This window comes from Mauremys mutica, chromosome 7, assembly GCF_020497125.1.
Source record: "Mauremys mutica isolate MM-2020 ecotype Southern chromosome 7, ASM2049712v1, whole genome shotgun sequence".
In the NCBI taxonomy this organism is placed as follows: domain Eukaryota; kingdom Metazoa; phylum Chordata; order Testudines; family Geoemydidae; genus Mauremys; species Mauremys mutica.
In genome coordinates, this window is record NC_059078.1 from 63,145,675 (window position 1) to 63,166,876 (window position 21,202).

The 21,202-nt window shown below is 47.3% G+C and overlaps 1 long non-coding RNA gene across 1 annotated transcript; it reads left to right on the forward strand.

Annotated features, from left to right (window-relative positions):
* The first annotated feature begins 5,863 nt into the window (after nt 1–5,863).
* Nucleotides 5,864–14,294, forward strand: LOC123373925. Its single transcript, XR_006580939.1, has 3 exons — nt 5,864–5,971; nt 9,255–9,528; nt 14,044–14,294. It is a non-coding gene; the product is annotated as an uncharacterized LOC123373925 (long non-coding RNA).
* Nucleotides 14,295–21,202: the final 6,908 nt, after the last annotated feature.

The window sequence follows — 21,202 nt, forward strand, 5'->3', positions numbered from 1 at the left end:
CATCATCTTGCCCTGGGCTTGCAGCCAGGGAGAGCCCACTCTGGGCTTCTGGGCCCGTCATTCACCTGTGGGGGAGACACCCCACTCTCTACAGTGATGAGTGAAGATCAGGATTCCCTGAGAGGATCTCTGGTCTGCCAGCTGCCTTGGATGTCCCTCCCCAACAGGGTTTGGTATTTTTCATGTTTACATGGATAACCCTGCTCCCAGCATCTGCTGAACTCCTTGTCCCCAAAGCAGAGTTCAGCGTGCTTGTGCCAAATGCTGGCTGAGCTGGTACAGTCATGCAGAAGTTGGGAGCAGGGGGGTTTCAGGCAGGTGGGAGATATGCACAGCTTGCAGAAGTCTCCACTTCTTACTCTGTGAAGAGCATCATGCAGGTGCCGTGAGAAGGGCTGTGACTAGGAAGTAGCTCCCCTTTGGAGTTCCAGGCACAATCCACATGAGTCTGTGCTCTGTCCTCTGGGCTGGCTGGTGAATGAGGAGTTTTCTGCACTGGATACAGATAATCTTGCTGAACCTCAGGGCTGGTGGAGAACCAAGAAGTGATGAATGCTGCTAGCTGCATTTTGTCCTGTATGCAGAGATTATAGCTACAATTCCCAGCAATCTCCCCTTCTTTTTCTCTTCTGCAGAAATTCCATGGACTTGCACAAATTTCAGGCCTTCATAAATAAATAATTCACAGTGGAGAGAGCTAAATAGCAGGGTCCCCCAAGGATCTGTACTGGGACCAGGGCTGTTCACCGTATTCGTAAGTGATCTGGAAAAAGGGGTAAACAGTGACGTGGCAAAGTTTGTAGCTGTCCAAAGCAGACTGTGAAGAGTTACAAAGGGGTCTCATAAAACTGGGTGACTAGACAACAAAGTGGCAGATGAATCACTCGATAAATTGCCCTGTTCTGTTCACTCCCTCTGAAGCCTCTGGCACCAGCCACTATCAGAAGACAGGATACTGGGCTAGACGGACCATTGGTCTGACTCAGTCTGGCTGTTCTTATGTTCCTATTTCTTTCTATGTACAGTTACATTTACATGTAAATAGACAGGAAATAGCAATAGGTACCTGATACTCCATGTAATGACATGAGTGCAGTAAGAAACCAATTTGAAGTACTCTGCTCAGAAATATTCACTGACAGAATACAATTATAGATGTGAGTACACGGCTCAGTCAGGAATTAGACAGGAACAAAGGTTCACTTTCAACTGCTGTATATTTCCAAGGGGGCCTTGTAACACTTAAACATCAGGCCTTTTCCCAGAGTTGTTTTTCTATCTGTGCCCAGGACCACGTCTTTACAAAGGAAATTGAAGTATCTGCCTGGGAATTCCATGTCAGTCTAGGAAAGTGTGGTGGGAGGGTGATTAACAGGCATTGTCTGCCATGAACCAAGTTAAGCCATGGGGTCAAACTTTGGTTTGTAGGATTTTGCGATAAATACATGTATCAAAAAGAATAACTCAGCAGTAATTACCCTTTGGCTGCCATGTAGGTAATGTACCAGGATTCTTACAAATATGTGTTCAATGTGAGACCAAAGGGGTAACATTAAGTAATTCAGGCATTAAAGTGACGTTTCTTGTTATGTGCAATAGTGTTAATTACAGGTATCAAAAATTAGAACCACCCTGAATTACAAAGAAACTGTACTGTGATCAGTGCCCCTGTATTTCATGGAGCTAAATAATAAAGTCACTACTCCAAAGAGCTTAGAGCACTGGAGTTACAGGCATTATTATTCACCTTGTACTCAGATATCTACCGATTCTTTTCTTTGGGAAAATGCTGGGTTTTAAGAAGAAAACATACTCCGAACAGACAAAGTAGATCCAGTCCCTTATAGCTGAAGAGCCATGCACTGCAGCTGAGCTCTCCATCATGCAGTTCTTACACTTCCTTCCCTCTCCAGAAAACAGGGACGTTAACACGGAACACTATTCACTTTTCGAGTATGGGGCTCCTCCCTCTCTGAGCATCACCCTGTTATACACAGGCTCTGTCCCACCCACCCCACAGAATGTTGTAAGAATGGGGATCACATACGAAAGCCTTCCAGCTGCATATGCATGTAGTCCATGCTTCCATGAGCTGTCTCTAGGGTTGCCAAGCGAATGGCACACCCGGTCGAAAAGGGACCCTGGCGGCTCTGGTCAGAACTGCCGACTGGGCCGTTAAAAGTTTGGTTGGTGGCACAGCGAGGCTAAGGCAGAGTCCCAACCTGTCCTGGCATCACGCTGCGCCCCAGAAGCAGCCAGCAACAGGGCTGGCTCCAGACCCAAGCGCGCGCTTGGGGCGGCATTTTGCCAGGAGGGCGGCAGGCGGCTCCGGCGGACCTTCCGCAGTCATGCCTGCGGGATGTCCACTGGAGCTGCGGGACCAGTGGACCTCCTGCAGGCATGACTGCGGAGGGTCCGCTGGTCCCGCAGCTCAGGTGGACCTCCCGCAGGCATGCCTGTGGATGCTCCACCGGAGCCGCGGGACCAGCGGACCCTCCGCAGGCACGTCTGCAAGAGGTCCCCTGGAGTCGCGGGACCGGCAACCGGCAGCGCGCCCCCTGCGGCGTGCCGCTGTGCTTGGGGCGGCCAAATTCCTAGAGCCGCCCCTGGCCAGCAGGTCTGGCTCCTGAGTGGGGGGGTGGGGGCAGGGTGCTCTGCGCGCTGCTCCCACCCCGAACACCAGCTCCGCACTCCCATTGGCTAGGAACCGCGGCCAATAGGAACTTGGGGGGGGCCTGTGGGTGAAAGCAGCGAGCGGAGCCTCCTAGCCACCCCTTGCCTAGGAGCCGGATCTGCTGGCTGCTTCTGGGGCGCAGTGCAGAGCCAGGATAGGCAGGGACCCTGCCTTAGCCCCACTGTGCCGCTGACCAGGAGCCACCCTAGGTAAGCCCACGACCAAGCCCCTGCCCCAGCCATGAGATCCCCCCAAACCCAGAGCCCCCTCCTGCATGCCAAAACCCTCATCCCTGGCCCCACCCCAGAGCCTGCACCCCCAGATGGATCCTTCATCCCCCCAGTACCCCAACCCCTGAACCCAGCCCAGAGCCTCCTCCCACACCCTGAAATGCCCATCCCCAGCCCAGAGCCTGTACCCCTCCTGCACCCCAACCCCCTGCCTCAACCTGAAGCCCTCCACTCCAAATCCCTTGGCCCCACCCCCCAGCCTGGAGCCCCCTCCTGCACTCCAAATCCTTCATTCCCAACCCTACCCCAGAGCCGGCACCCACAGTTAGCCCTCACCCCCTCCAGCACCCCAACCCCTGTCCCAGCCCAGTGAAAGTGAGTGAGGGTGAAGGAGAGCCAGCCACCAAGGGAGGGGGAATGTAGAGGTGGGGCCTCTGGGGGGCGTGGCAGGGGACAGGGCCTTAGGGCAGGGGCAGGGCTAGGGGGTTGTTTTGTGTGATTAGAAAGTTGGCAACCTTAGCTGTCCCACTAGGCCAATGAAATGAGTAAGAACTGCCTGGCAGAGTAAGGAGTACAGGGTCAGGCACAAATTAATCTGAAAAGTTCACTGGGGAAAATCAGTTAAGGTGTAGGCTGCATAGCAGAATAAACAGACCCTTCAAGTGCCGAGGAGAACTCACTTCTCCATGTGCATCACACAGCCATGCTGGACTGAGCTAGAGGGGACATGCTCAGGGCTCGGTTTAGCACGGTGTGTAGATATTCCAAGAGGTGGAGCTCAATGCTGCTGAGAAGGCAGGCTGTTAGATTTACAATGCAAGGAAGAGGCCGAGGCACAGGAAAAATCAATTTGAAATGGTGCATTTGCAATACAAGCAAACATTGGCTACTCTTTGAACTACTGCTGAAGGAGGCCACAAGGGAAAGTTCTGACTTTGGCACATCTGGCTTAGCTACACCAGCCCACCTTTACTGGTTAATCCTCAGGGTTCATAATGACTGAGAGCTGAACAATGAAGAGCATGGGTCAGCTGTTTAAATATTTAATTTAACACTGGCCAAACATCAGGAAGCCTCTGGCCATTTCACATAAGACCCTCATTGTTCCTATAATCATCAGATGGAAAACCAACCACACCTTCACAGCTTCTGTTGTCTGAGATTTCTGAGGCCAGGTCTACACTACAAAGTATTTTTATCATGGCTACCTCGGTCAGGGGTGTGAAAAAAATCACACACCCCTAGCCATTATATCTATGCCATCAAAAACCTCCACATAGATGCAGCTGTGCCAACAGAAAAGGGCTTCTGTCAGCATAGCCAATGTCATAAGAATGGTGTTATTATGCTGGGCAAAACCACCTCCTGTTGGCATGAGCTGTCTCTACACTAGAGGACTCTGCCAGTACAGCTAGTATAGATGATAGCTGGACTGGCAAAAGAATTTGTTGTAGACAAGGCCTGAGACTCTAGCTGCATCAGATCTTGAAACACATTCATAGAGCTGCCTGGAAAGCAGGAATTTTTCCCATGGGGATTTTTTCAAGATTTTCTGATTGTGAGTTTCCAAGTCTTACACAGGAGAATTTGAAAAAGTAAGAAAGAGGAATCAAACCTACATTTTCTTACTGCTTTGCAACCGTAACCAGTTGGAAATCAGTCAGAAAGTGGAAGAAAATGGGTTGCCCACACTTTCTCTCACTGGGGAGTTTTCCTGCTGGAATTCCAATTTTCCCACGGGAAACTGTGTTTTTGATGAAACCATATTTTCCATCAGAAACGTTTTCTGCACAGAAAATTCTGACCAGTACTCCAAATTGGGGGTAGGGAGTAGATGACTAAAGAGAACAGTGAGCTAATGCTAATGGAATCAGAGTAAATGCTCTAAGGGTATGTCTACACAGCAAAGAAAAACCCGCGGCTGACCCAGCGCAGCGAACTCACACTCACAGGGCTTTGGCAGCAGGACTGTTTCATTTCTGTGCAGACTTCAGGGCTCAGGTTGGAGCCCGAGCTCTGGGAGCCTCCCACCCCTGCAGCATCCTAGAGCCCTGTCTCCAGCCTGAGCCTGGAAGTCCACCCTAACAGCCCCTCAGCCCAAGCCCCGCAAGCCCGAGTCAGCTGCTATTGACCCGGGTTTTTCTTTGCTGTGTAGACATACCATAAAGGGCCACATTTTCAAAAGAGCCTCAATTCTGCTGCTTCTATGACTGCACCTGCAATTTTGCACAAGTAACTATTTATGGCTGTGATTTTGCACATACAGTCACATATGCAAATGACAGGATACAGGGAAGAGATTTACAAAGCTGCCTAAGGGTAGGAATTAATAGAAACTGGGCACCTAAATCCCCTAGGTGTCTTTGGAAATCCCAGCCAGGATGTCTAGCTAGCTGGTATAAAAGAGCAATTAGTAGTTAGAAGCCTCACTTTGAATATTTGCACCTACCTTCAAATGACCGTGCCTGCAAAAATTGCCACCAGCAGGAATTGTAAAAGTGCAGCTGCAGGAGCAATCTTAGAGGATGTCTTTGGAAATGGCTCTCTCTAGGCCTTTTCCCACTGCTAACTTTGATGATTCTAGGACACTTTACTACAGTGAAAGAATGGACCGTCCAAGAGCCAAGTGAGATCAATAAATATGAACCGGGACAATACGAAAGCAAATGCTTGTGGAAACTCAGGGCCTGGCAGGGTGTGACTATACTGCATGGTAAGTCTGATGCATCTGTGTGCTGGGAAATTAGCTCAGGCTTCAGACTCATTCATGACTCAGGGATGTCCTTCTTGACAACCCCCTGACAGCAGTGGAAGTTCACACTGAAGGGAGAGAAGCAAATGCTGCCTACAGTGGTGAGGTGGGACACAGCCAATCAGAGCAGCTGCAGGTAGCAGCCAATCTGGGCCCGGCAGGCCCCTATAAAAGGAGCTGCAGGAGAGTGGATGGTATGCTGGCTGGCTGGCGGAGCTATAGGACCTGAGAGAGAGCAGTGCTGGCAGAGGCCAGGGAGGGACCTGAAGGCGCTCTGGGCTGGCTGCTGGGACTCAACCAGGACAAGGCCCTGAGGTAAGGGTGAAGAATGTGCTGGGCCCATGGGGAAATGGCCCAGGGAATTGTAGCAGTGATGCTGTTTATTTAAAGACACATGGTGGGTGGTTGCTGTCTATAGGGTTCCTGGGCTGGGACCCAGAGTAGAGGGCAGGCCTAGGTCCTCCCCACTGGCCACTGGGAAAGTGGCCTGGAATTTGAAGCACCCCAGAAGGGGAATTGAACTCTCTTAGTGGCATAGCTGAAGAGCTGAGGCCAAAAAGGCCCAAACAGGTGAAGAGTTTCCAGGGAGGGAGCTGTGGTGGATGTGGCCCCACCCCAGGGCTGGGACTGCTTGCAGAGCAAGGACAATTTGAGAGATCCCAGAAGGGGCTGAGAAACAGTTCAGACCAGGATACTGTGCTGGACTGACTGAGGAGTGAGCCCAAAGATAGGGCTGAAGATTGAGGGACCTTATAGAGGGTGCTGAAATAGGACCCCTGTCATAGGTTTATTCCCCACTTTGAACTTTAGCGTCCAAAAGATGGGGACCTGCATGGATCCTTCTAAGCTTAAATCCTAGCTTAGATCTGGTACTTGCTGCCACCAGCCAGGTTTCAGTGTCTGGCACACTCTCTGTTCCCCCAAAACTTTCCCTGGGAACACAGATCCAAACTCTTTGGATCTTAACACAAAGGGAAATAAACCATTCCCCCACCTCTCCTCCCCCTCCCCTAGTCGTTGGGAGAGATTACCTTGATTCAACTCCTTGAATCTAAACAAAGAGGGATTCACCTCTCCCCCCCTGTCCCTGGTGAGTCAAACTAATCCCCTGAGGTTTCAAACAAGGGAAAAAATCAATCAGGTTCTTAAAAAGAAAAGCTTTTAATTAAAAAAATAAAAAACTATCTCTGTAAAATCAGGATGGAAGTTTACAGGGTACAGCTTACAAAAACAAAAGGGACTCCCTCCCCCCTAGCTTAAGTACAAGTTACAGCAAACAAAAAATAAAATATGGTTCCAGCAAACACACATTTGCAAATACAGAAATTAATCAAAAAGACTAATCCGCCTTTCTAATACTCACTATACTGAATAGAAGAGAATACTTCAGGAAGCTTGGAGAGCCTGGATTTATGTCTGGCCCCTCTTAGATCCAAAGAGAGAACAGCCCCCAAAACAAAGAACACAAACAAAGACTTCCCTCCACAGAGATTTGAAATTATCTTGTCCCTTGATTGGTCCTCTGGTCAGGTGTCCATCAGGTTTACTGAGCTTGTTAACCCTTTACAAGTAAAAGAGACCTTAACCCTTAACTATCTGTTTATGACACCCCCTATTGGATGTATATCCTGGAAGGGGTTTGATTTTTAACTCACATTCAGATTGTGTGACTTGTCTGGAGGGCTGAGTCATCAAAGACCCACCACAAACAGAGAGAGAGAGTGCAGGTGCACACACTGAGATGGGGTGCTTGTGAGAGGGGAGTGTACCCCATTACACCACCTAGGTGTGTATTATGATAGTCACTCTTCTTGTCCTATAATTGCATAGGTGTTAATGGGCCACTCTGCCTGGAATGGTCCCTTACAATGTGTGCTAACTATTTATGCTAGACAATCTTTTCCACTTTGTACTCCTGGGGGAATTCTGCACACAATATTTGAAATTCTGCAAATTTTATTTGTTAAAATAACACTATATAATCACACCAGTTTCAATTATTTTGGTAATTTATTTCAAAATACCTGTCAGCAAGTATGTCTGTAGCAATATAGACACACAAATTCCCTGCAAGAGTAGAGTTAAAGAAAGTCCTATGACAACCCAATTCCTGTTTCTCTGCCCCCCTTACCTCTCCAAGCCCAGCCAGGGGGCCAGACACCTGCCCCCATCCCTCCCAGAGCCCAGCCACAGGGGACCCCCAGCCAATGCACCCCCTCCTGCCCCAGAGACCAGGGATCCAGACGAAGAAACAGCCTGATGCTCGGTGCCAGGCTTGCATGGAGTTTCCTGCATGCCGTCCTATCCTTCCCTCAGGGAATGCTGGGAACTGCAGTGGCCAGGAACCCTAGCTCCCCCCACTCCCCCGGCAGTGTCTTCTATGTGTGAGCTGGGATCTGCTGGGTCCAGTGGCCCCTAGTGGTGGCCAGCAACACTGCAGCCCATTTCTGTGGGGGAAGGAAATTCTGCATGCACAGCATTAATTTCTGCAAAATTCTGCATTGCACAGTGGCGCAGAATTCCCCCAGGAGTAACCTTGCTTTTTGCAGAGAAGCTAGGCGTTCCTTTCCCAGACCAAAGAAGAGCTATGTGATTAGAAAGCTTGTCTCTCTCACCAACAGAAGCTGGTCCAATAAAAGATATTACCTCACCCACCTTGTCTCTTTCATACCTTGGGACTAACATGGCTACAACTACACTGCATACAACAATCACATACTGTTTTTTTCCACGGGACCCCTGCTTCATTCAGTGCACAGGGTGGATGGTGCTCACTTACAGAGCAGCTATTCAACATTTTGTTTTATTCTTATTGTTCAGTGTATGATTCTAGGCCATATTTACTGCTCACTATTCAAACCCTGCTCTGAAGACAGATATATTAATTTCTTCATGAGAGTCTACTTAGTAGGAAGACATTTTACATTAGAAATTGATTGTCTGCCCATTTTGGGCCTCTATCATTGACCTGCTGAGTGTGATGCTGCAGTGGTGGATTATTCAGTTATAAAATATGCATAAATATGCTGGTGCAAAAGGCCAAGCAAACGAGACCAGATTATAGTGCTTGAGCACGGCTGTAGTATACTATGTTAACTCAGGTACCCTATGAAATTGCAGAACTAGGGCTGCCTCGCAAGCTATTCTTCCAGAGCAGACTCTACTGTACAACTAGCTTGGACTGTGAGGAATAATTCAATAAAACCTCTAAACAAGGGAAAACGCTTCCAGCTTTTTCAAAGGTTCAGTGTTTTTCTTGGTTCATTTCCTGGCTCAAGCTGTTAGCGTTTTCATAATCCCCAGGAGCTATCTTCCTGCAGGCCAGATAACGAACAGGCCTCTGTGCACTATGAAAGATGATGATTGTGTGAAATGCTTTAGCACCCCTACAATTTACAGAGCTGCACTGTTACGTATATGGATTTCAGAACTCAAAAGATCAATCATTTACTTCATCTTCTGGCTCTCCTGAGGAGATCCACGCTTTGCTGGCAGCCTCTCTGTTCCATACAAATGCTACCTTTAGGTTTCCTAAGTATAATGCCTCATTTTAAGGTGCAAGGTTTTGAATACTGAGCTTTATAAATCTGTCTCACAGCATGGACCTCTGCAGCGGAGAGAGCTACAGTTCTCATCTGTTCCAAATGGCAGAATATTTGTCCCTGGATTGCCGTTGCTGTTACTTGGGTTGCTGCTCATTGAAAGAGACCGGAACAACCCTTGCCCAGCCAGTATTTATGGAGCATGTCACAAGCCAAGGATTTCAGACAAACGACACCCAGAAAATTCAGGGCCAGGCGCTGGAGCAGAAGAAATGGGTGGCTGTCAGGAAGCCAGTCACAGGCAAGCTCTGCCTGGTCTCAGCCCCATGTGTAGGTGAAAGCAGCCTGATATTCACTTGTTAACCCACTTGAAATTTAACATATTCAGGATAAGATGCAGATAGGAACAGCTGGCCTAAGGGGTTCATGGGGCTGATCGCCTTCCCCCACCTGCCTGAAACATCCCAGCTGTGTAGAGGCCTGATCTACTGCAGGGTGCACTGCTACCTGCTGCCCCAGGGCAGGAGTGGGAGCTCTCAGACTGCAGCAGAGAGAGGAAGCACAGGGCAGTGAATGCCACTCTAAGGGCTGATTCAGGGCATGGGACACTCTGTTCCCATAAACCCTCCCAGCCACCTCTGCTTCTGTTTCAGATCTAGCACCCAGGCATGGAGAGGCTCTGCAAGAGGGAGGGGTGTGTGCAAAGTGGGGTGTCCTGGGCAGCTGGTTGGATCAGGGTCCAGGGCTGGGCCTACCTGCAGCCCCATCAGTGCTTTTTGGCTCAGCTATTGCTGGAGGCAAAAAGCGGTCCCCCAAGAACCTCAGGGTCACATGCCCTAGCCTGTATGCAGGGGCCATCGACTGGAGTCACAACCCAGGATTGACCGTTCCAGGTCGGGGTCAGATCCCACATGAGATGCAGCTTGCAGAAAGAACCAGTCAGAGCTGATCAATCCCACCATGGCAGCTAGTCAGTGAGGGTTCCCCCCCACAGTCATCGTGGCGGGGCCAATGACTCCTGCCAGCTGCTTCAAGGATAACATCATCCAATCCAGATGGAGCCTACTGCTTGGCCTAAAGTCAATGTTCATGCAGAAACCTCAGGTGGAGAGTCAAGGGCTGCCTGCGGGCTCCCCAGCAGAGGGGGCCTGTTCTGGAGGGGGATCCAGTATGCCATGACTGCAGAGGGAGGCAAAAAAGGGACTGGTATTTGGGACACCATGGAAATCAAATGCTGCCTTGTCATAGATCCTTCCCCTGACAGGAGCTTGGAATGGAGGAGTGAGCACTAGAACTAGAGATTTGCAGAAATCAGGGCAGATTGGCAGACAACTTGTGAACAGAAAATTGGCTTGAATTTATAACCAATATTGGGCCTGACTCATCTGTTACTCACTAAATTTCAGTGCAGTTGCATAGGTGTAAAACTGAAGTAACACACAGTGGTGAATCACAATGAATAATTTAGCCCGCCCCCCAAAAAATATTCTCATTGACTGTCTATTGCCACCCCCACACACAATCAGCAGAATTCCTATGCCATAATAACAGATGCTTTAAATATCTTAATATAGCCTTAAAATTACTAAAAAATTGGAAAACTGGACTAACCCCACAGTTTGGATTAGTTCATGTAACTTTGTTATTGTGATTGCATTTACATACACATTTGAGTCAAACATGTTAGTCTAAGTGTCTTAACCAGTCAATAGCTGAGGGAAGGGTGTGATGGAGTAGGGGCTGTCTGTGTGGGGGTTGGGAGAGCCAGGGAGGATTTTAGGTGAGGGACAGGACCTGAGCCTGTAACCTGAGCCAGGCAGGGGGGAGGGGAGGTCAACACCTTTGCCCGGGAATCTAAAAAAGGCAGGGAGCCGGCTGGAGTGGGTCGGGTCAGTTTCGGTTTGGGGCTGGGGGGTGAGAGTTCAGGGAATCCTATGCTGGGATCCAAGCACCCTGAACCCCCAGAAGGACTCGATTGAGGGGACCTGGTTGTGCTGTAGCCTGTATTCCTGTTGTCCAATAAACCTTCTGTTTTACTGGCTGGCTGAGAGTCACTGTGAGTCCCAGGAAGAGGGGGTGCAGGGCCAAACTCGAAGGGTATTGTGCAAATCATGAAGGAATCTTGCCGATATGTGCAGCCTGCAAGAATGTGGCCTATATCTTCTAACCAGGCACAGCAACAAAGGGGAGAATCACGAAAGTCCCACTTAGAGTCATTTGTCATACCTATGATCACTCTACATCTGAAGTGATTGATCTTTGTCCACAGATGGCGTGCAAGGTCAAAACCTGGGGGCTGGACTATCGGGCCTGTCCGAGATAGGCATTGGCTATGTTTGAAGCTTGTTCTTGTCACCTAGTACACCATCTGGGGGTGACTTGAAAACTCTTTACAGGAATTATCCAAATGGAGTGTCTTGTGCTAAGATGGTAGATCAGTGGGTTAGACACATCTATAAACTAGGGTACATGTGGCATGTCCTGTACCTTAAGGAACAGATTCTGCAAGGTTACTTGTCACCTGATGTGAGAAGGGGCAATGTTGGACAGGACTAGCAGCCAGGCCAGGTTCATCAGTCTCTTGGTAACCAAAATGGCTAAGGCATAAAATGAGTTGTATCTAGTGAGGGACACAAAAGGCAATAAGATATTCTTTAAATACATTTGAAGCAAAAGAAAGCTGAAGAAACATGTAGGACCTCTACTTATCAGGAAAGGAGAGCTAATAATGGATGACATCAAGAAGGCTCAGGTGTTTAATGCCTGTTTTGCTTCAATCTTCATTTAAAAATTGTGACCAGATACTCAACATAATTAATATTAACAACAAGGGGGAAGGAATGCAAGCCAAAACATGGAAAGAACAGGCTAAAGAACTTTTAGGTAAGTTAGATGTATTCACGTCAGCAGAGCCTGATGAAATTCATCCTGCGGTACTTTAAGAAGTAGCTGGTGTAATCTTAGAACCATTAGCAATTATCATTGAGAAATCAAGGAAGATGAGTGAGGGCCCAGAGGACTGGAAAAGGGCAAACATAGTACTTACCTTTAAAAGGGGAACAAAGAGGACCCAGTGAATTATAGGCCAGTCAGCCTAACTTTGATATCTGGAAAGATACTGGAACAAATTATTAAAAAATTAGTTTGCAAGCACCTAGATGATGATGATAAGGTGTTAAATAATAGCCAATATGGATTTGTCAAGAACCAATCATGTCAAACCAACCTATTTTTCTTCTTTGACAGGTTTACTGGCCTAGTGGATAGGTGAGAAGCAGTAGATGTGATCTATCTAATTTTTAGTGAGGCATTTGACCACAGTCCCACATGATATTCTCATGAGCAAAATAAGGAATTGTGATCTAATTACTATAAAGTGAGTGCAACACAGAGGTCAATTGGTGATTCATTACTCTGTCAGCAACTCTTGTCAGGCCTGGCACGCGATCTACACTTAACACGCTGTTGTCATGATATATATATCAAAAGATGGCCTGTAATATATCACTAGAAAATTAATAACTCACTGATAATTAATATTCTTGTGTGGGATGTGTACAAAGTTATGGATCTGTGCTGGAGGCCTCAGGGTCCTGCCACACCTGTCCCACGAAGAGAGTAGAAGAGTCCTCCAAGCTTCATAGAGAGTCTGCGTGGGAAGCGGACAATCAGAGGCTGCAGGGAGCAGCCAATCTTGGCCAAGCATGGCCATATAAAAGGAGCCAGAGTCAGGCAGTTGCTGCTTGGAGCCTGAGGAGTAAAGACAGTGCTACTAGTGGGCTGGAGGACTTCAACACCATGGACAGCTCAATGCTGGCAGGGACTGGGGGAGTGAGAGAGCTCCTGGCTCTCTGCTGGGCCTGAATGTAGAACAGCCCTGAGGTAAGGATGAAGCATTGGTGAAGGTTGGAGCCACAGGGGAGTGGCCAGGGAACTGAAAGCAGTTGAGTTAAAGGTACATGGTGGCATGTGGCTGCTATTCTTAGGGTCCCTGCACTGGTGGAGTAGTGGGCAGGCCCAGGTTCCTCCCATAAGCCACTGGGGAAATGGCTTACAATTGGCCAGTGATAAACCCCCAAAGGTGATCTGAACTGGTAAGAGGCCCAGGTGGAGAGCTGGGGCCAGAACAGGCCAGAGTGGGCAAAAAGTCTCCAGGGAGGAAGCCCTGGGAGCAAAGCCCCCTACCAGGGTCAGCAGTGCTTAAAGACTTTGAACTAATACCCCAGAAGGGGTCTGTTTGGGTTGTGTTCTATACAGACTATGTGTGACTCGGCCAGAGGGCTGAGACACGAGAAACTGCCAGAAGGGTTCACCATAAACTGAAAGAGGTGCAGACACATACCCAAATAAGGGGGCACTTGCAAGAGGTGGGTGCCACCTCATTACAATGCCCCTGTTAAGAGAATGTGTATTTGCTTGTCTGACCAGCCTGGTCATCAGGCAGAGACCATGAAGGTGGCATTTACATAAAAGGTAAACGAAGCCATCAAGCTAACTGGGGAGGAGGTAATCACTCAGCTGTTACTAGCGGGGAAGGAACTAGTGTGAAGTCTTCACCAGACCACATGACATCTCTTCCTAGCAGGAGAAAAGGAACTTTATTTGAGGATACATTTCAAAGGTTTACTGGCCTATAAAGCCAGGGGGTCTGGACTGCAGAGAATAAGCAATTGAATCAACTGATTATATATAATAAACTGTAGTAAAGTGTTTCAAATAACATCTTTTTCTGAAAGCTGGTGACACACTGGTGATAAATATCTGTGAAATATCAATTTTTAATACTTTCAGAGGAATTTTTGAAAAGCATTGACATTATGCTTTGAAATCTGTGACCAAATACAGGTTTCTCCCAGACAGGTGTGGAAGGTAGCATGGTGGAATCAGAGAAGTGGAAACCCCATTTACATGTGAATCAGCAGGAGGATGGGAAGCCCACAGGAAGGGAAGAACACCAGGAGGTCCTCACACCTCTTCAGACAAGTTCAATGAAATCTCAGAGAGATAAGGGGAAACAGAGTCATTTTGGCATCTTTCATCTAGGAAGACCAGAGAAACCAGCACCTGGTACTTCTGTGGATGGTCCCATGTGAGAGAGAGACAGTGATGGCTGGAAAGAAAAAAGTTGGTAAGGAATCTACCTTGAATCAGACTGTAGCCTGAGTTAAGTCTTAGCCATTAGGAAGCATATTTTCACTTTTATTTGCTTGTAACCATTTTTTCTTTATCCCTTGTACTTAAATACACTTAAAACCTCTCGCTTTTGTTAATGGACGTTTTACTTTTAATCTAAACCACCCCAGTGCTGTTTGAATTGACGTGATTGTTAACTCCAAGCTTTGGTCTCTTTAACGCTTGTTACTTCTCTGAGTGTTCCAGAAGGAGGCTGGACACAGCAGGAAATATGGTTTTGAGGAAATTCAGGACTGGGGATATGTTGGGGTCACCCACAAGTAGAAACCCAGGTTGGTGGAGAGCAAGGTGGGGCTGTTGTGTTGTAGGCAGGCTGCTGGGGTCGGAGCGCTGCACAGCCCACAGACACTCAAGAAACTGCATGCTCGTCTGCTGGCTGTTGGTGTCCAGGCTGTGAACCACAGAAGCAGAGCTTTTCAGGCACCAATGTTTACAGGGCAAACAGTGCCACAACCTCACACTGGTCTGGGTTGAACCCTAAAATGTCAGTGGGTGCACAACTAACTGAAAAAACCATACTCAGAGTAGTTATCAATGGTTTGCTGTCAAACTGGGAAGGCGTATCTGGTGGGATTTTGCAGGGGTCTGTCCTGGGTCTGGTCAATATTTTCATGAACAACCTGGATAATGGAGTGGAGAGTAGGCTTATAAAATTCCCAGATAACACCAAGCTGGGTGGAGTGTGGTTTGCAAGCATTTTGGAGGACAAGATTAATTCAAAATGATCTTGACAAATTTAGTGAATTGGTCTGAAATTAATGAGATGAAATTCAACAGATGTGCAAAATACTATACTTAAGAAGGAAAAATCAAATGCACAACTACACAATGGGGATTAACTAGCTAGATGGTAGTACTGTTGAAAAGGATTTGGATGTTATAGTGCAAAACAAATTGAATATGAGTCAATAGTGTGGTGAAGGTGCACAAAAGTCTAATATCTTGGTGTTTATTAACAGGAGTGTTATATATAAGACACAGGAGGTAGTTGTCGTGCTCTAGCTGGCACTGGAGAGGCCCAAACAGGAGGACTGAGTCCAGTCCTGAGCACCACACTTTAGGAAAGATGTGGATAAATTGGAGAGAGTGCAGAGGAAAGTAACAATTGGAGAGGGTTCAGAGAAGAGCTATGAGACTGACTGAAGGATTAGAAAACCTGCCTTAGACTCCAAGAGCTTAATCACTCTAGCTATTTAGTTTAACAAAGAAAGTCCAAGGGTGACTTGCTCAGTCTAGAAGTAACTTCAATGTTCAATAGGGAACAAATAGTTGATGATGGACCCTTTAATCTAGCAGAGAAAGATATTACATGATCCAATGGCCGGAAGTTGAAGTTACACAAATCTAGACTGGAACTAAGGTATAAATTTCTACAGGGAGGGTAACTAACCTTCAGAACAATTTACTCAGGGTCACGGTGCATTCTCTGTCACTGACAATTTTCAATCACGATTCAGTGGGTTTTTTTCTAAATAAATCTGCTCTAGGAATTATTTGTGGGAGTTCTGTGGCCTGTGCTTTACAAGGAGTCTGACTAGATGACTGCAGTGGTCCTTTCTGGCCTAGGAATCTGTGAATCTTTGAACAAAAATGATAAAAGGTTTTAAAAACCAGACCTGTGAGGAAAGTTTTTTTTTAAAAGGGGCAGTTTAGTCTCAAGAAAAGAAGATGAGGGGGAGGGGAGGAGGAGCTGATAAGTCTTCAGATATATTAAGGACTATTAAAAAGAGGATAGTTCAATGGTTCCCTACCCTGCTGTGCACCAGACCGTCTGCAGAGAGCTGCTCTGGGCAAGGACTGCAGAACCAGCTGTCATCCTGGCAGGTGTAGCCCCAGGTTCCTTAACCCTGACTCATGGTCTTCCTCCGCTGGCAGGCTCTGAGCAAGGCCTGCCCAGAGAACATAGATGACAAGCTTTAGATCCTGCTGACAGCACAGACAAACTCCAGCACATCTTGGAGGTGAGCAGAATGGGGAGGAGCAGCAGGGGTTTTACCTTAGCCTTGGGGGGAGGGATAGCTCAGTGGTTTGAGCATTGGCCTGCTAAACCCAGGGTTGTGAGTTCAATCCTTGAGGAGGCCACTTAGGAATCTGGGGCAAAAATTGGTCCTGCTAGTGAAGGCAGGGGGCTGGACTCGATGACCTTTCGAGGTCCCTTCTAGTTCTAGGAGATTGGTATAGCTCCAATTATTACCTAGCCCTGGGGACTCCTAGAAAGAAGAGACTGGAAAATCCATGTTTCTCTTGGATCCTTCCGAGTATGCATTTGTGAGATAAACTCACTGGTGACCTTGGGGTTAAGTCACTTCCTCCTTATGGCATCAGTCTTCTCCACTATCAAATCTACCCTGGGGAAGAAGGACATAAGCCCTGACAATCACCTTCACCTGTGGGTGTCTGGCCCTGGGAGCCTAAACCAGCAGGACTATCTGCTCCATCACCTAAACTGCCCTTACTTTCCCTCCCAGGGCCTTGTCCTAAGTGCTCAGCCTGGCCCCTTCCCAGCTTGTATCTGACCTTTAAAGGACTCTCCAAGCCCCTCCCATGCCTGCTTCCCTTGGGGTCTCTCTCCTGGCTGAGCACAGGCCTGGGTCCCAGTCACATGCTGCTTCTTATCACATGACCCCCACACTTATTCCCTCCATCCTAGGGACGTGCATAACCTGGGCTATGTGCAGTTGAGCTCCAACCCCTTTCCTGGCCATCTCACCCTGGGACAGGTTGAAACTGGAAATCTGCAGGCTAACAGTAACTGTTTGCTCTCAAAGGTGCTGAAGACACAATGGAAGAGGAAATTCTTTGACCTGGATTTAAATTATTCCAACTGAAAGTGAATGAGAGAAAATAGGTCCAGAGTTATCTTCCTAGCAGCAGAAAATGTATAGATTGATGTTCAGGTCAGAAAGGACTATTATGTGCATCTAGTCGCACCTCCTGTATAACTCAGGCCCTAGAATGTCACCAAGTGGTTCCTTCAGTCAACCATAACATGGACTGAGCCAGAGCATGTCTTTTGGAACGACATCCACATGCATTAGAGCCAGCTGACTAACAGAAAATCTTTCTTCTGCAGTGATTGGGGATTAAGGGACATGGAGGAAAAGACATGGAGACTGTGACTAAAGTTAGAGTAGCGAGGCCAGGATAACCGGGGCTAGGTCCCAGGATTGGCTATCAGAAAACCTGCCATTTTCTATTCCTGGCTTTGGGACCATGAGCGAGTCTCTTCACAGCTGGGTGCCTTGGTTTCCCCGACTATCAAATAGAGCTAATCAAGGTTTTGTTTGTTCTCCCCATTTTCCAGGGTGGGAAACCAAGACACAGTTGGGACCTATCTACACTACAGGTCTGTAGAACATTTGTAAGCTGCTGACCCCCACATGTTGTTCAAAGCCTATGGACAGCACAGCTCCTAAATATGTGTGTGTTATGTGCTTATCCTCTATGTACCAGCAGGGCTGGACGGCCTTTTCTCACTGTGCTGTGGGGAGCAGGTCCTGGGTACTAAGGGTCTGAAGAAGCTCTCAAGGACTAATTTTTTTAAATAATTTGTGTCAATGAATGGGGAGAAAACATACAATCACTGCTGATAAGATTGGTGAGTGACAAACTACTGGCAGAGTGGTAATTACTGATGAGGAGAGGGCAGTGATACAGAGTGAGTGGCTTATTCGGCAAGCTGGGCCCATCCAAAGAAAACAAGTTTGACCAGAGCCAAATGCAAGGTCCTATACCTAGCAACAAGGTATGCTGGCCATACCTACAGAATGAGGAAGTGTATCCAGGAAAGCAGTGACTCTGAAAAGGATTTAGGGGCCATAGTGGAGAAGCCACTCAACATGAGCTCCCAGTGTGATGCTGTGGTGAACAGGGCTAAAGCCATCATTAGACATGTGAGCAGAGCCATGAGTAGGATAGGGAGGTGACACAGCATCAGTGAGACTGATATTGGAATACTGCACCCAGTTTTGGTATCTTCATTTGAAAAAGATGTGAGAAATTGGAGCTGGGGCAGCAAAGAGCCACCAAATGTTCTGAGGGCTGGAGAAAAATGCCTTCTAGTGAGCTATTGAAAGAGCTCAACCTGTTTAGCTTATCAAAAGAAGATTGAAAGGTGACTTCATTGAAATGTTGAAGTGCCTTAATGGAGAGAAAATTTGGGATATTAAAGGGCTCTTTAATCTAGCAGAGAAAAGCATAACAAGACCCAATAGTTGGAAGTTGAAGAGACAAATTCATATTACAGATAAGGCACAAATATTCAACAGCGAGGATGATTCACCACAGGAACAAGCTACCAAAGGAAGTAGATGGAGAATCCACCTCTTGATGTCATTTAATGAAGACTAGATGCCTTTCTGGAATGTTTACCCAAAAAGTAGCTATTGTGGTATACAGGAGGCCTGTGATATGCAGGGGGTCAGATTAGATGCTCTAATGGTCTCTTCTGGCCATAAAGTCTACTAATTTCTGAAAAACTGAGTGTGGCATTGGGAACAGCCTCTGATGTTTTACTGTCTAGCCGGCTTGCTTCCTAGAATGAACACTCATTGAGTGAGGTGATTCACAGGGAGTAGCTCAGACCTCCAAAGTGTCTGTCCAGCAGCAGGACATTAGCACTGCAGGGGAGGGGTGGGTGTGGCAGTGACATCACAAAGGCCTTTTGCAGGACCTCAGCCTGTTGGTCAGAGGTGGTGGGGAGATGGTGACCTCACAGAGAGATGCTGACATCAGCCAGGCAGGACAGGGGTGCAGGGCCAGGGAAACCTCAGAGACCCCTGTGGCTTTGCTTCAGCAAGTCTCCTTCTCAAGGCCTCTCTTTGAGGACTGAGAGTATATGTGAGTGCGAGGAGGAACCTCTTTCGAGTTTTCTCCTTTCCCTTTACTGATTTTATTAGAAAACAGACGTCCCTGTTTAGAAGGTAAGAGACTCCGAGAGGTTTGGAACGTGTTCAGTCTGATCCATCTGGTGCCAGCTGAATTCTAGGCATGGAAAACAGTAGCTTAAGGTGGCAGAATTTTATTCCCCACCTAGGATTTTGTCCCTTAGACTCACTAGGGACATTAGGGTTTGTCCTTTTTGTTTTACCTTTTCCTCCATCCCTCCCTCCTTTTTCTCATCTCTTACTTCTTTTGTCCTTTATCCTGTTTCCCTCCCACCACCAGGAGAGGTGTGTGTGTGTGTCGTGGGGGTGGGGGTGTGTGCTCTGCAGCTCCTGTTGTGGGAGGTCTACCCAAAATGTGGGGCTGAAATAGTGCTCGGACAGTGATCCCCACCAGTGACCTGGGCCATCCTTTGGGCTCTCTGGTGAGAACCCTCAGCCTCCCGCCCCTCAGTCTCTACCCTGATTGGCTGAGCAGGGGGTTATTGACAGGGAGGAGACTCAGTTCCTTGTTCTTTTTTAAGACCAAGTAAATAAGTCATAACCAGTCATATGTTTGACGAAATTTGCTGCTTCTCTGCATTAATTGTCTCTGAGCAGTTCATGATTCTCTCTAACATTCCAGTTCTCCTAACATACTTGCTGAATACTTACTATGAACTGTTGTTGGTCTAGAGCTCATTTGAGAGCACTTTATTCAGGTCATTCAATGTATGAAATTCAAGATCCGATGGTTAGTTTGAAAGTCAGGGCTCTTGGGTCCTATTCCCAACTTTGCCACTGACTGTGTGACCTAAGACAAGTCAATTCTCCTTTCTCAGCCTTAGCTTCTCCCTCTTTCAAGTAGGGATAACAATCCGCTCCTATCTACCTCACGGGTGGAAGATGGGGATCCATTGGAGAGTGTCACTAGGAGCAGTGCATAATATGAGGTGTCTTATCACCGTTACTCAGATCAGATTATGACATAATAGAATAGCTGAAATATTCTATTTTATTTTTTGAAATTGTTAAGAGCAGGAACTACTTAGCTCAGACTGAAGCATCTTATCTAATTTTCGAGATCTAAGTGTCTCCTCTTTGTGTGCAATGAGACAATTGAACACACTGTGACAAACAGGAAATGCTTTTGTTTTGCAACAAAATATTTTTGCAAAGAATTTTCATCCCACTTGTTATGATTTCAAGAAACCAACTGGTTTAGTCTGAATGGGATTTTCTGACAGAACCAGTTTCAATGAAATTTCCCCACCATCTCGATTCCTGGGCTCTATCCCTACCTCTGGGGGGTTTGTTGTCTGTTAGAACAAGAGTCAGGACTGGTGGCTTCTCTCTCTGGCTCTGCCCCTGCCTTGCTGTGTAGGCCTGTGGGTAGGTCATTTCCCTTCTCTGTACCTCAAGCTCCCCATCTGTCCAATGGGAACAGGGACAATTCTCAAACTCTGGGCAGTCATGAGCCTGGGTGAGATAAAGGGCGTTAAAGCCCTTTGTGAAGGAAAAGGGGGAGTTTCACGGTGTTGAGCATCAAGGAATTCTAAACTTTGCTAAAATGTCTAGTCTGCGGAAACAAGAAATGGCCGGGACCAAATGTTAACTATTGTCTTTTTTAAAGCCCATTCAGAGATGTGAGTCTCACTCTTTCAGATACCTGGGGTTCTTTGCCAGGAGGAGAGAAGAGGTTCCTGCCTCCATTTTTGTGGCCTTAACAAACCAGGTGCTGTGTACCAGTTCTCATCTGAGATCCCCGAAAAAGAACATCTTCCCATCCATTAACAAGACAGTACCTTGTAAAAGGGGAACAAAGAGAACCCAGGGACTTACAGACTAGCTAGCCTCACTTCCATACCTAGAAAGATACTGGAACACATTATTAAACAATCAGTTTGTGAGCACCTACAGGATAATTTGGTTCTTAGGACTAGTGAGCG